Source organism: Natrix helvetica (genome assembly GCF_964273705.1).
Source record: "Natrix helvetica genome assembly, chromosome: W".
Taxonomy (NCBI): domain Eukaryota; kingdom Metazoa; phylum Chordata; class Lepidosauria; order Squamata; family Natricidae; genus Natrix; species Natrix helvetica.
Window position 1 is genome coordinate 15,419,801 of NC_138555.1, and position 14,218 is coordinate 15,434,018.

Genomic DNA, 14,218 nt, shown 5'->3' on the forward strand with positions numbered 1-14,218 from the left:
CTAGTTATGGGGGATTTCAACCTGCCATCGATGGGAGAAGCATCCGAGGTGGTTCGGGAGTTCATGGCTTCCATGACAGCCATGGACCTGACTCAATTAATTCAGGGCCCCACACACGAGGGAGGCCACACATTGGATCTTGTTTTTGTCTCCGAACAGTGGATGAGGGATCTAGGAGTAGGGGATCTAGTCATCACGCCCCTGTCATGGTCAGATCACTCACTTCTCCGGCTCGATTTCCCGGGCGCTACCCCCCTCCGCGGGGAGGCGAAACCAGATTGTCCTAGATGGTTCCGCCCCAGGTGCCTGATGGAACCGGATAGGTTCCAGACGGAGCTTGGGCCATTTCCTGTAGACCTGACCCGCTCCCGGATGGAGGACCTGGTAGCCGCATGGAATAGTGCGGCCGCCGGGGCCTTAGACCGGGTTGCGCCTCTGCGGCCTCTCCGGTGGCAACGAACCGCCCTGGCTCCTTGGTTTAACGAGGAGCTAAGGGCGATGAAACGCCACAAGAGACGCCTAGAGAGCAGATGGAGATCCTCCCGTTCCGAATTTGACCGAACACAGGTAAGAACCTACTTAAGGACTTACCTTGTGGCATTAAGAGTGGCCAAACGTCGACATTGCGCCACTCTTATTGCGTCCGCAGAGAACCGCCCTGCCGCCCTGTTTCGGGTGACCCGCTCCCTCTTGTCACAGAGGCCGCGGGAAGCCCCTCTGCAGGCAGGGCAGAGGAATTTGGGGAATACCTGCAGGATAAAATCGCTCAAATCCGGAGGGAATGGGTCCCCCTCAGTGTTCCAGAGGGGACGTCTAAGGCGAGTCTTGAGAGACCATTCTGGGAGGAGTTTGACTCTGTTGCCACTGAGGATTTGGACAGGCTACGTGGGCGACTGCGAGCGACCACATGTTTATTGGACCCGTGTCCCTCCTGGCTTGTACTGGCATCCTGGGAGGTCACACGAGGCTGGCTACTGGGACTAGTGAACGCCTCATTGAGTGAGGGGTTCCTGCCAGCCGTCTTGAAAGAGGCGGTTGTGAGGCCCTTGCTCAAGAAGCCTTCGCTGGACCCAACTGAGCTAGCTAATTATCGTCCCGTCTCCAACCTTCCCTTTTTAACGAAGGTTGTAGAGAGTGTGGTGGCTCAACAGTTCCCACGTCACCTGGAGGAATCTGATTATCTAGATCCGCGCCAGTCCGGCTTCCGACCCGGGCACAGCACAGAGACGGCCTTGGTCGCGTTGGTGGATGATCTCTGGAGGGCCAGAGATAGGGGTTGTTCCTCTATCCTGGTCCTATTAGATCTCTCAGCGGCTTTTGATACCATCGACCATGGTATCCTATTGCGCCGACTGGAGGGGTTGGGGGTAGGGAGCACCGTGTTGCGGTGGTTCTGCTCCTACCTCTCTGACCGGACGCAATGTGTGTTGGCAGGGGAGCAGAGGTCGACCCTGAGGCCGCTCACTTGTGGGGTGCCACAGGGGTCGGTCCTCTCGCCCCTCCTGTTCAATACATATATGAAGCCGCTGGGCGAGATCATCCGCGGTTTTAGGGTGGGATACCATCTGTACGCTGACGATACGCAGCTATACATCTCCACCCCGAACCACCCCAACGAGGCCGTCGAAATGATGTCCCGGTGTTTGGAAGCCGTACGGGTCTGGATGGGAGACAACAGACTCAGACTCAACCCCTCCAAGACGGAGTGGCTGTGGCTACCGGCCCCCCGGTTCAACCAGTGTATTCCATCGCTGGCCATCGGGGGCGAGCAGCTGGCCCCCGTGGAGCGGGCGCGCAATTTGGGCGTCCACCTAGACGCCCGGCTGTCTATGGATGACCATGTGGCAGCTGTGGCGAGGGGGGCGTTCCACCAGGTTCCCCTGGTGCGCCAATTGCGCTCCCTATTGGACCGGGATGCCCTTCGCACAGTCACTCACGCGCTGGTGACGTCCCGTCTGGACTACTGCAGTGCTCTCTACATGGGGCTCCCCTTGAGATGCACCGGGAGACTACAGCTGGTCCAGAATGCAGCTGCGCGGGCAATTATGGGGAGAACGAGGTTCACCCATGTAACACCTCTCCTGCGCGAGTTGCACTGGCTCCCTGTGGTCTACCAGGTGCGCTTCAAGGTGTTAATTACCATCTTCAAAGCGCTCCATGGCACAGGACCTAGTTATTTGCGGGATCGTATCCTGCCCCATACATCCCTACGACCAATCCGCTCTCACAGAGAGGGACTCCTCCGGGTGCCGTCCACTAGGCAGTGCCAGAGGGCGGCGCCCAGGAGTAGGGCCTTCTCTGTGATGGGCCCAGCCCTCTGGAATGACCTCCCCCCAGATATTAGGGCAACGACTGATCTCCGCTCCTTCCGCACGAAACTCAAAACCCACCTGTTCCAACTAGCCGGCCTGGCTTAATTAGAACTCTCTAACCTCCCTGGCAATTTTAAACTGTAAATTTAAATCTTTTGGGTATTTTAATTGTTTTAATTGTTGTAATTTTATCGTTATTTATCTTAACTTTGTGGCTTTTATTTCTATTTGAATTGTTAAATGTTGATGTATTTACCTCCTCCATGCCACACGCCTATATATTTGATTGTACGTCGCCCCAAGTCCCTTCGTGGAGAGGGCGAGACTGACAATTCGAATAAAATAAATAAATAAATAATAAATAAAATTCCTAATTTTGCTTGTGGAGTCTGGGGGCGATGTGGCAGAGTAATTTGGGTGTAGTCGGTCTAGGTGAGACCTTAGTCGGCGACCCTTGAGGAGTTCAGCGGGGCTCCTTCCGGTCGTGGCGCTAGGGGTAATATGTTGAATTAGTAGATAATGGTCAACCCGTGTTTGCCAATCTCCCGGGCCCATCCTAGCGAGGGCCTCTTTTGCTGCGCACACCATTCTTTCCGCCTGACCATTGGATGCCGGATGGAATGGCGCGACGAGGGCATGCCGAATTCCCTGACTTGCTAAATAGGATTCGAATTGCATGGCCGTGAACTGGGGCCCATTGTCGGAGACTAGGAGATCGGGCAGGCCGTGCGTGGCGAAAAGTCGCCGTAGTACCTTGATAACCGCCTCTGCCGTGATCGAGGTCATCAGGACTACTTCTAACCATTTGGAGTATGCGTCCACAACTATTAAAAATGTCTGTCCCTGAACTGGTCCTGCGAAGTCTATGTGTATTCGCGACCAGGGTGCCTGCGGTTTGTCCCACTCCGTAGCGGGCGCTTCAGGGGGGGCTGGTCTGGATTCTTGGCACGGATTGCAAGTGGCCACCCATTCCTCTATTTCCTTGTCCATGTTAGGCCACCAAACATAGCTTCTTGCTAAAGCTTTCATCCTTACGATCCCTGGATGCCCTACATGCAAAGCTTCTAATACATTCCTCCGCAATTTGTGCGGTACAACAACTCGATCCCCCCACAATAAACAACCTTTTAAAACCGACAGTTCATCCCGCTTAGACCAAAACAGTTTGAATTCGGGTCCCACAATCCCTTTGGGCCACCCCTTCCATACCCAAGTTTGCACTTGTCTGATTACGTTGTCCTTAGCAGAAAACCTAGCAACGTCCATGGAAGATACCGGTCCTGTGTCCAAACAGTCAATCAAAAGGACCGGTATTTCGGGGTGGGGTCGGCCAACAGTTCTGGTAACGGGCAGTGGCTGAGCGCGTCTGCGTGCCCCAACGTGGAACCCGGTCGGTGTACCAGTTTATAGGAGTACGCAGCCAGGAAAACAGTCCACCTGGTTATGCGCGGGGAGAGGGAGACCGGTGTGGGATGATTTCCCGCCAGTAGACCCAGCAATGGTTTGTGGTCCGTTACAAGTTCGAAATCGCGGCCGTAGAGGTATTCGTGAAATCACTTGACTCCCGCCACAGCAGCTAACGCCTCCCTGTCCAGTTGGCTGTAGTTGCGCTCCGCCGAAGACAATGTCGTTGAGTAGAATGCGATGGGGGCTTCGTTCCCGTTTGGCATTCTGTGGCTGAGTACTGCGCCGACGCCGAAAGGTGAGGCATCGCAAGTTAACACCAGCGGTAGGGTTTGGCTGTACTGGATTAGTAGAGAGTCGGCCGTCAGCAGGCGCTTGACCGCGGCGAAGGCGGTCGCCTTGGAACGTCCCCAGGTCCATTTGGCGTTTTTTGCTAGAAGTCGGTGCAAAGGTTCATTCTGTTCCTTGATGGAGGGCTTCTTCGGCACTGGGATTGAGCGTTTGAAGCAAGAAGGAACATGGCTCATCTCTAGTGATTTGTTGAAGATTTGGGTGAAGATGGGGGCCAATTGGTCAGCACAGACTTTTAAGCAACAAGGAGTTACCTTGTCTGGGCCTGGTGCTTTTCCTGGCTTCTGTCTGTGAAATAGATCTTGCACTTCCTTTTCTGTGATCACCAGGGGTTGTGAACCCAATGGGATGGGGGCAGTTGTATGAGGTTTGGCTGTTGTTGGTGTGTCTGGGATGGGGGTTGTGGAGATAGGTGGCTGTAGTTTCCTTTCAAACCTGCAGTAAAATACGTTCAGGTCATCTGCCAGTTGTTGATTTCCTTCAGCCTGGGAAGGAGGTTTGCTGTAACTGGTAATATTTTTAAGAGTTTTCCATGTTTGCTGGTTCATTTGTTGAGAACTGATTCCTGAGCTTTTCAGAGTAGATTCTTTTTGCTGCTCTGATCTTTATTTATTTATTTATTTATTTATTTATTTATTAATCCAATTTATATGCCGCACCCTCTCCACCAAGGGACTCGGGGCGGCGTACAATTTATTACACAACAAATAAATAACAAGGAGGAGATATAAAAAAGCAATGTACAACACATAATAAATAAATAATCAATTAATTAAGAACAGCAAAATGCAATTAAAAACAATTAAAATACCCAGAGTCAAACTTAATTTAAAATTTTATCCAGAGGGATTAGAAAATAGCTGTAATTCAGGCCAGGCCGGCTAGTTGGAACAGGTGGGTCTTGAGTTTCGTGCGGAAGGAGCGGAGATCGGTTGCTGTCCTAATGTCGGGGGGGAGGTCATTCCAGAGGGCTGGGCCCATCACAGAGAAGGCCCTGCCCCTCGGCGCCGCCCCCTGGCACTTCTCCGGGTGCCGTCCACCAAGCAGTGCTCCCTTGTTAATACGTTTCTGGCCTGATTGTACAGCATTCTATCACCTTTTCTGTAGGCTTCCTCTTTGGAACGATGTAGCTGCTTAAGTTTAGCTGTGAACCAAGGTTTATTGTTACTGTATATTCACAGGTTCCTGGTCGATACATATAGGTCTTCACAGAAGCTGACATATGATGTTACAGTATCTGTGAGTCCATCCAGGTCTGCAGAAGTTTCTTCAAAAATATTCAAGTCACTTTGTCTGCCAACTTGAAAACAGTTGTCATTTTCCCCTGAAGGGACAGATTGAGTTCATTGAGCAGGCTGAATATGTCACACAGGTAAGCCAGTTTTGCGACCCATACCTTGTCACTGAAATGTGCTGCCAGCGGTGATTTCTTTTCTGAGAGAAATCTTTGCAATGGCTCTCGTAATTCAAATACTCTGGTTAGCGATTTTCCTCTGGATAACCATCTTATTTCTGTGTATAAGAGAAGGCGCCTGTGCTCTGCATCCATCTCCTCACAAAGCTGCTCAAACAGGCTCGAGTTAAGGGTGTGTGCTTTGATGTGGTTAATAACTTTAACAACATCAATCAATATGCTGTTAAATTCCGGTGACATTTTTCGGCTTGCCAGCATTTCCCTGTGAATGATACAATGCGTAGATTCACTCTCAGGTGCAACCTCCTTAATCCGAGCAGTTAAACCAGACAGTCGTCCGGTCATGGCAGCAGCTCCGTCTGTGCATATGCCAACACAAAAGGACCATTTTAGTTGTCCTGATATATAACCATCCAGTGACTTGAACAGTTCTGCTCCTGTGGTGTTGGTTGGCAAAGATAGTGCACATAAGAAATCCTCATGCACATCCTCCTGATATAGATATCGCACATAAACAAGTAGTAGTGCCTTGTTGTCGATATCTGTAGATTCGTCAACCTGGAGTGCGTACCACGGTGATGTGTTAATCCTCTTCAACAATTGTGTGTCAATGTCTTCGGCTATTTCCTCAATGCGCCTAGTCACAGTGCTAGCCGAAAAAGGCACATGTGCTATCTTTTCCACAGCAGCCTCTCCTAGAAGTTCACGGCAAATGTCTTTAGTGGAGGGCAAGATCAATTCTTCACCGATAGTGAATGGCTTTTTAGCCTTAGCAATACGGTTAGCCACCAAATATGATGCTCTCAGTGCATTCTCCTTTATAGATGTGGTGGCCCTCATAAATTTCTTCTGTCCTTCGTGTTCCCGTTTTTTTTTTTTCAAAATACTCCAGGGGCTTGTCTTTTAATCCAGGGTGCTTGGCGTTCAAGTGGCAAAGCAGTTTTGAAGGTTTCATTGCCTCATTAGAGAGCTGGTCGCCGCAAACTATGCAGAGCGGGGTTGGTGTGTGGGAATCACCTGTCCCGATAAATCCATATTTCAAGTAGGACTCATGGCATTGTCTGTTAAAGTTTTATGTTTCTTTGATGTTGAAGGCTCTTCTGTCTCTTCACTGGGCCTTTTCTTTTTCCCAAGGAAACTTTCTAACGACGTCTGTTTCATACTCATTTTTGCTAATTTGTGGGTTACATTTGAGCAAGCACAATATACACGTACACGAAGCAGTGTTAAACATGAGAAAGTACCAGTGAACAGAGAGAAGAGCACTCCGATATCACGATATTTTGCGCATGCGCGGTATTGGTGCGGCTTTAGGTGATGTCTCTCAGCTCCCAGTTAACCTCTTGTCCATGGAAAGTCGAACAAACCCGAGAGAAATACACCACAGTAAATAAAATGGAAATAATTTAATGTTCCTTGGGCGGCCCGGTACCATTTGATCCACGGACCGGTACCTGTCTGTGGCCCGGGGGTTGGGGACCACTGGTCTAAAGTATTCTTGCCTCTGGTAGGACAATATGGGCCTGTAGTTTGCAGATTGGCCACCAGAGGGCACTGCAGCCTAGACTAACGCTTGGAGTAAACTGGACATTGGTGTTTCCCTTTGATGAGGATTGCAAGCTGGCTGGCTGAGTTTTAATTCCCTAAGGGCTACTTTCCCTTGATTAGGATCTATATTTGAACTGTGGATGCCTTGCAAAACTTTTTGCTTTGCCAGTTTTTCAAGCAAGAGTCAAGGAAAAAGTTGAATGGTAGCTGTTAAATATTATCATATATCGTTGTAAGTCTCCACTCAGGTCCGCCGCTAGGGCGGGAACAAGGGGTTGTTCTGATTGGACGGGAGGTGTACCCGATCCCTATAAAAGGGGATACCTTAGACCGCAAGCTAAGCTGGATCACTACTATCACTAAATAAAGAGCTGTTGTCACAATCGTGCGGAGTCTGTTCTCTCGTTGCCCGAATCTAACATTGGCGACGAAAGTGGGATCGAGAGACAGATAGGACGAAGAAGCTACCTCCAGAATCCAAGGATTCAATCCAGCCCCGGAATTTGGCAGAAGTTCCGGCAGCCATCTCAGCGTGGCAAATTCGAACGCAGACAAGATGGCGATGCACGCCCCTCCAGCTCCATACGACCCAATCGCCGAGCATTGGGAATCCTACATGCTGAGGTTCGAGTGTTTTCTCGAGGAAAACGATTATACAGGAGTACCGGACTCTCGGAAAAAGAATATGTTCCTGAGCTACTGTGGTCGAGAGGTTTTCGAAACGGCCAGAGATCTTTCCGAGCCAACCCCCATACAGGCGGTATCATGGACGGCGCTACAACAGACATTGCAAACACATTACGCGCCAAAACCTTCCCGCCACGTTCGCCGCCAGGAATTCAACACGAGGAACCAGAAGGCGGGAGAATCAATCAACCAATATGTTGCAGCACTTCGGAAAGTAGCAACGCATTGCGAGTTCAGGGATCTGGACGAGCAAATCCTGGCGCGCCTCATATGCGGGTTAAGAGACATTTCCTTGCAGAAACGGTTGTTCGCCAAACCCAACCTAAGCCTGCAAATCGCGCTCGATGAGGCGAGAGCTTCTGAATCAGCGGACAGATCTTCTGAGACAATACAACACGGATACAGCGCGATCCAGACCAGAGCCAGACACGCCATAGTACATTATGAGGCAGCCGATCAAGAGGTCAAGGACAGCGAGTTCGAAGACAGCCATCGAATGCGGAGCAGTCACGCAAGACCGGTGGGGAAAACCGAATTCCGTTTGCCACCATGTGCAAGCTGCGGAGGGAACCACCCCCGGTCTACCTGTCGTTTCAGAAACGTTGTTTGCTCGCATTGCGACAAACTTGGGCACATCGCACAAGTGTGCCGGAGCGAAGTCCCTGCCTCACAATGGCAGCCTCCGATGTACCGCCGTCAGAAGCCCAACCCAGGGGCTTGGCGGAAAAACAAAGGGCGCCCAGAGAGAGAACCGAGGGAGTTAGCCAAGAGAGAATACACACAAAGAGCTGAAAGAGGGTATTACCAGAGAGCCGAGAGAGAGTATCCCCAGGATACCGATGCCGAGAGAGAGTTGACCCAGAGAGAACCAATGCGAACCTATCTCACAACGATAGGTCAGGTCCGCACCAAGCGGCCTAAAAAGCTGAAAATCACTGTCCTCCTGGAGGACTCCCCTTGTGAGCTTGAAGTCGACACGGGATCGTCCCTGACGATCATATCATGGTCCGCCATGAAAAAGGCAATTCCTAGCCTTAAGAAGCGCCAACTGCGAACACCAGACATCCTACTACGAGACTACCAGGGGAACAGGGTCCCCATCGTGGGTCAAGGCACGTTTCGGGTGCAGTTCAAGGACATCATAGCCCAGCTGCCCGTGACCGTCGCCAGCGCGCCATTACAGAGCCTCCTGGGACTGGATTGGTTCGAAGCCCTGGGGTTAGAAGTCACTGGAATCAACGCCGTGGAGAACAGCAGCGCTGAACAGATTTTTAAGGAGTTCGAGGATGTGTTCAGCCCTGGTCTTGGTAAGTATGTGGGTAAACCAATATCATTCAATCTAGACCCAAACGTGGCGCCAATCCGACTCAAACCTAGAAGAGTGCCTTTTGCGCTCCGTCCCAAGATTGATAAAGAGATTGATAAACTCGTAGAACAAGGGATCCTCTAACCGGTGGATCACGCCCGCTGGGAAACCCCCATAGTGACCCCAGTTAAACCAGATGGGTCAGTCCGTATCTGCGCGGACTATAAATGCACAATTAATGTCGCCCTACAACAGAGCGCGTATCCTGTGCCCGTAGTCCAACACCTATTGCACTCGTTGGGGCCAGGAAAAATATTTGCAAAATTAGACATGGCACAAGCGTATCAGCAGTTGCCTGTGGATAGCGCCACGGCAGAGGCCCAAACTATAGTGACGCACAGGGGTGCTTTCAAATGCAACCGGTTACAATTCGGCGTAAGCATCGCTCCAGGTCTGTTCCAAAGCGTCATGGAACGGCTTTTGCAGGGAATACCAGGATTCGTCCCCTATTTCGACGACATCTTGGTGTCGGCTGCAAACGAGGAGCAACTATTAAAACGTGTTAGAACTGTTTTGGCCAGAATCAGGGAAAAGGGCCTCCGCCTAAAAAAGGAAAAATGCCAAATTAACGTTCCTAGCGTAGAATTCCTGGGGTATAGAATCGATGGACTGGGTATACACCCAACATCGAAGAAAATTAAGGTGATCCAGGACGCTCCCACACCACGAAATCAGACCGAGTTGCAGGCATTCCTCGGACTTCTTAACTTCTACAGCGTTTTTCTAAGACAGAAAGCTACCATCGCTGAGCCGCTACATCGACTCCTCGCCAAGAACGCGAAATGGACATGGGGACGCCCCGAGGCAGCAGCCTTCGCCGCAGTCAAGCGCCTGCTCACGACCGACTCGTTACTCATCCAATACAGCCAGACTCTACCACTGATTTTAACCTGCGATGCATCACCTTTCGGCGTCGGCGCAGTCCTCAGCCACAGAATGCCAAATGGAAACGAAGCACCCATCGCATTCTACTCAAGGACTTTATCATCGGCTGAAAGAAACTACAGCCAGATGGACAGGGAAGCGTTAGCCGCTGTGGCAGGAGTCAAACGTTTCCACGAGTATCTCTACGGCCGCGATTTCGAACTCATCACAGACCACAAACCACTGCTGGGTATTTTGGCGGGAAACCGCCCCACACCGGTCTCACTCTCCCCGCGCATGACCAGGTGGACTGTTTTCCTGGCTGCGTATTTCTACAAACTGATACACCGACCGGGTTCCACACTAGGGCACGCTGACGCACTCAGCCGTTGCCCACTTCCCGAACTATTAACAGACCCCACTCCCGAGATACCGGTTTTATTGATTGACTGTTTGGACTCAGGACCAGTTTCTTCTGTGGACATTGCTAGGTTTTCTGCTAAGGACAATGTAATCAGACAGGTACAGACTTGGGTATGGAGGGGATGGCCCAAGGGAAATGTGGGACCCGAATTCAAATTATTTTGGTCAAAACGTGATGAACTGTCGGTTTTACAAGGTTGTTTATTGTGGGGGGATCGAGTTGTTGTTCCATACGCGTTGCGGAGAAATGTCTTAGAAGCGTTACATGTTGGGCATCCGGGGATCGTACGGATGAAAGCGTTAGCTAGGAGTTACGTTTGGTGGCCAAACATGGACAAAGAGATAGAGGAATGGGTAGCCACTTGCGATCCGTGCCAAGAATCCAGACCAGCACCCCCTGAAGCGCCCGCCACAGAATGGGACAAACCGAAAGCACCCTGGTTGCGAATACACATTGATTTCGCAGGGCCAGTCCAAGGGCAAACGTTTCTAATAGTTGTGGATGCATACTCCAAATGGTTGGAAGTAGTCCTAATGACTTCAATCACGGCAGAGGCAGTCATTAAGGTACTACGGCGGCTTTTCGCCACTCATGGCCTGCCCGACCTCCTGGTTTCCGACAACGGGCCCCAGTTCACGGCCATGCAATTCGAAACGTACTTAGCAGGTCAGGGAATTCGGCATGCCCTAGTCGCACCATTCCATCCGGCTTCGAACGGACAGGCGGAGAGAATGGTGCGATCTGCAAAAGAGGCCCTCGCTAGGATGGGCCCAGGTGATTGGCAAACACGAATTGATCATTACCTACTAATCCAGCATATCACCCCTAGCGCCACGATGGGTAGGAGCCCTGCTGAACTCCTCATGGGCCGCCGTTTACGGTCTCACCTGGACCGACTTCACCCAAACTACTCTGCCACATCACCCCAGACTCCACAAGCAAAATTCGGAATTTTAGTATAGGGGATTCAGTATACGCCCACAACTATGCATGGGGAACGCTGTGGATTCCGGCAAAGGTAATTGGTATTACGGGTCCTCGATCATACTTGTTGGAACTAGAGGACGGTAGAAATTGGAAAAGACACATAGACCAACTCTGGGGTCGCCTAACACATTCCAACCTGCGATCTGCTAACAAAGACTACATTCCGTCAGAAAATCAGCAACCCAAGAATCCGAACACAGAGGAATACAGCACCACGGAGCCTGAAGCGGAACCAGAGATCAACGACAGAACATTCGAGCATTCGAGCGAGGGGAGCCTTCCATCCCCCGACTGCGAAACGGAACAAGCGGAACAAGCCGATCTCACACCCACTCCAACTCAAACCGAACTCCGACGATCCACCCGAGTAAGGCAGAAACCGGCACATTTAAAGGACTTTTTCACAAACCGGAACACTCCGTCTAAGAGGGAAGGGGTGTTAGATATTAGCATATATCATTGTAAGTCTCCACTCAGGTCCGCCGCTAGGGCGGGAACAAGGGGTTGTTCTGATTGGACAGGAGGTGTACCCGATCCCTATAAAAGGGGATACCTTAGACCGCAAGCTAAGCTGGATCACTACTATCACTAAATAAAGAGCTGTTGTCACAATCGTCCGGAGTCTGTTCTCTCGTTGCCCGAATCTAACAGTAGCTCTGCTTAAACTGCTAACTGGGATTTCAGGTTTTGCCCCTGAGCATTCTGATGCAAAATGCTTCCTATAGGAGCTTGGTTTTTCAAATGCATATTGAGATGGCCAGGCTGAAGGAGCTGCTTTTATCATGCAAATCCTGGGGCCTCTGTCCCTCAACATCCCAGCATTTCTCTTCTTTGAACTCAAACGGAATCTTCCTTATTTTGCAAAGAGAAGGCTACATACATCTTTCATTTCACTTAAACAGAGTCTCATTTTTTCAAAGAGAAGTCTGTAAACATTTTTTATATTTTACAAGGTTAAGGATGCAATGTAACTCTTTTCACTGTTGTGTTCACAGCTGCAGATTGCTTTTCACAGACAGACAAACTCCACGGAAAGAGATCATGCAGATTACTTTTATTCTTCAGGCATTCTCTAAATAATAACTCACAGTCACTGAAGAGATTCTTCCAAGGCACACGTCATAATCTGATCCCATTACACTGTAGGAAGTTGTGGAAAACCGGGGCTCATTCTTCCCAGTTGGGCCAGAGGCCTTCTCCGGGAGCCGATTTCATGAGATGGAGAGTGAAGATACCACACAGGATTCCTCGGGATGAGACCGTGCCCAGAGTTGCCTCTTGGGATCTCTTTTATTGGTAAACAAGGAAGGGCGGAGTAAAGGGTACATACATAGGTTTAACACTACCATATTTGGTCATACTTCCTGTAATAGGTTTAACACTACCATATTTGGTCATACTTCCTGTACAAGCATTCTATTGGTTCCTGGTGTCATGTTTACATTGGCTGCTCATCCTGGCATTGTGGTGATGAGATCCTTTTGTCTCCTTTGTTTTTCCTCCTAACGTGGTTCAGCCTCCTTCCAGAGGCCTACACGTAGTGGAAAATTACCAGAGATAGTTCTTCTGAGCACATGTTTTTTGTTTAGCCCTTAATGGTGGATCAGATACTACTGCAACATCTCCTCTGTTTTTTGTTTTAAGAGGCAGAATATTTAGACTTGTTGCTAAAAAGTGGGAGATGTTGAAATGGTCTCCTCATCACTACTGAAGGTGATGGGAGGTTTTTTATCATAGTTAATGGTGATGATATCATTGTCTATTTCTTCCTCTCTGCGTTTAAAGGCATCCGGGAGCTCGCTTTGGATAGATTCATCTTGATGTATCAAGGAATATCCCTTGTTGTGCCATAATGCATTCACCTGAGCGACAGCACGCTTTTCAGCAATCAGTGATAGACTATTGGAAATAGTTTTACAAAAATTGGTAAGACACAAGGCAATACAATACATCCTAAAGCAATCATACCAATAAGCACAACAATGGCCTGAAGGCCAGGCAATTTGGGGAACCATGAACCAAACATATCTCTGAAATCTAACCCAGACCATGTCTGGACGGGAACATGGGCAATTTTTACCATATCCGATGTTATTTGTTCAATTACTTTTCCACTGTTGTCTATCTGGATACAACAATTGGATAGATTAAACTTTCCACATACTCCCCTGTTCTGACCCCCTCCTCTTGTATACCAAGACACTCCGACACAAAGTCTCTTCAAAGATGTTTATTGACATACAGGTTCCACCTTGGCAGCAATCCAGCCTGCCAAGGTCAAGATAGCACTCTGGGCAGCAATCCAGCTACAGCGACACCCCTTGGCAGCAATCCAGCTACCAAGCTCCAGATAATCACCTTAGCAGCCAAGGTCCAGGGAACAGATTGACAGTAATCCAGGTAAAACCTTTAGCAGCAATCCAGCCTGCCAAAGTACGACACAGATCTGAGCTTCTCCAACTCCAATGATCAGTTGATTCCTGCAAAGGGTGTGTCCACAAGCAGTCCCTTTATAGTCTGGAGAGGAGTCTAATGATCAGCAGCTGAGAGCCATTACCTCCGGTAATTGCTCAATTGCTCCTTACGCCGGGTAGCACGTCGGTAACGAGCATCTAATAGCTCACTGCTGTCTGACTCACTGTCCTGTGACTCCTCCCCACTGCTCCAAGGCATGACATCAGGAGCCCCCTTCCTTTGGCTTTCACCACTGCTCCATGCCTCAGGCGCCCCCTGGTGGCCAACCAGCCTCTCTGCGCCCTGCTCAGCGTCGGAACCCTGTCCAGGGTCCCCCACCTCCTCTTGAGCCGACTCAGAGGACACCTCGCTGTCGGAGTCTGGTGGCAGCGGCACCGGAACCGGCT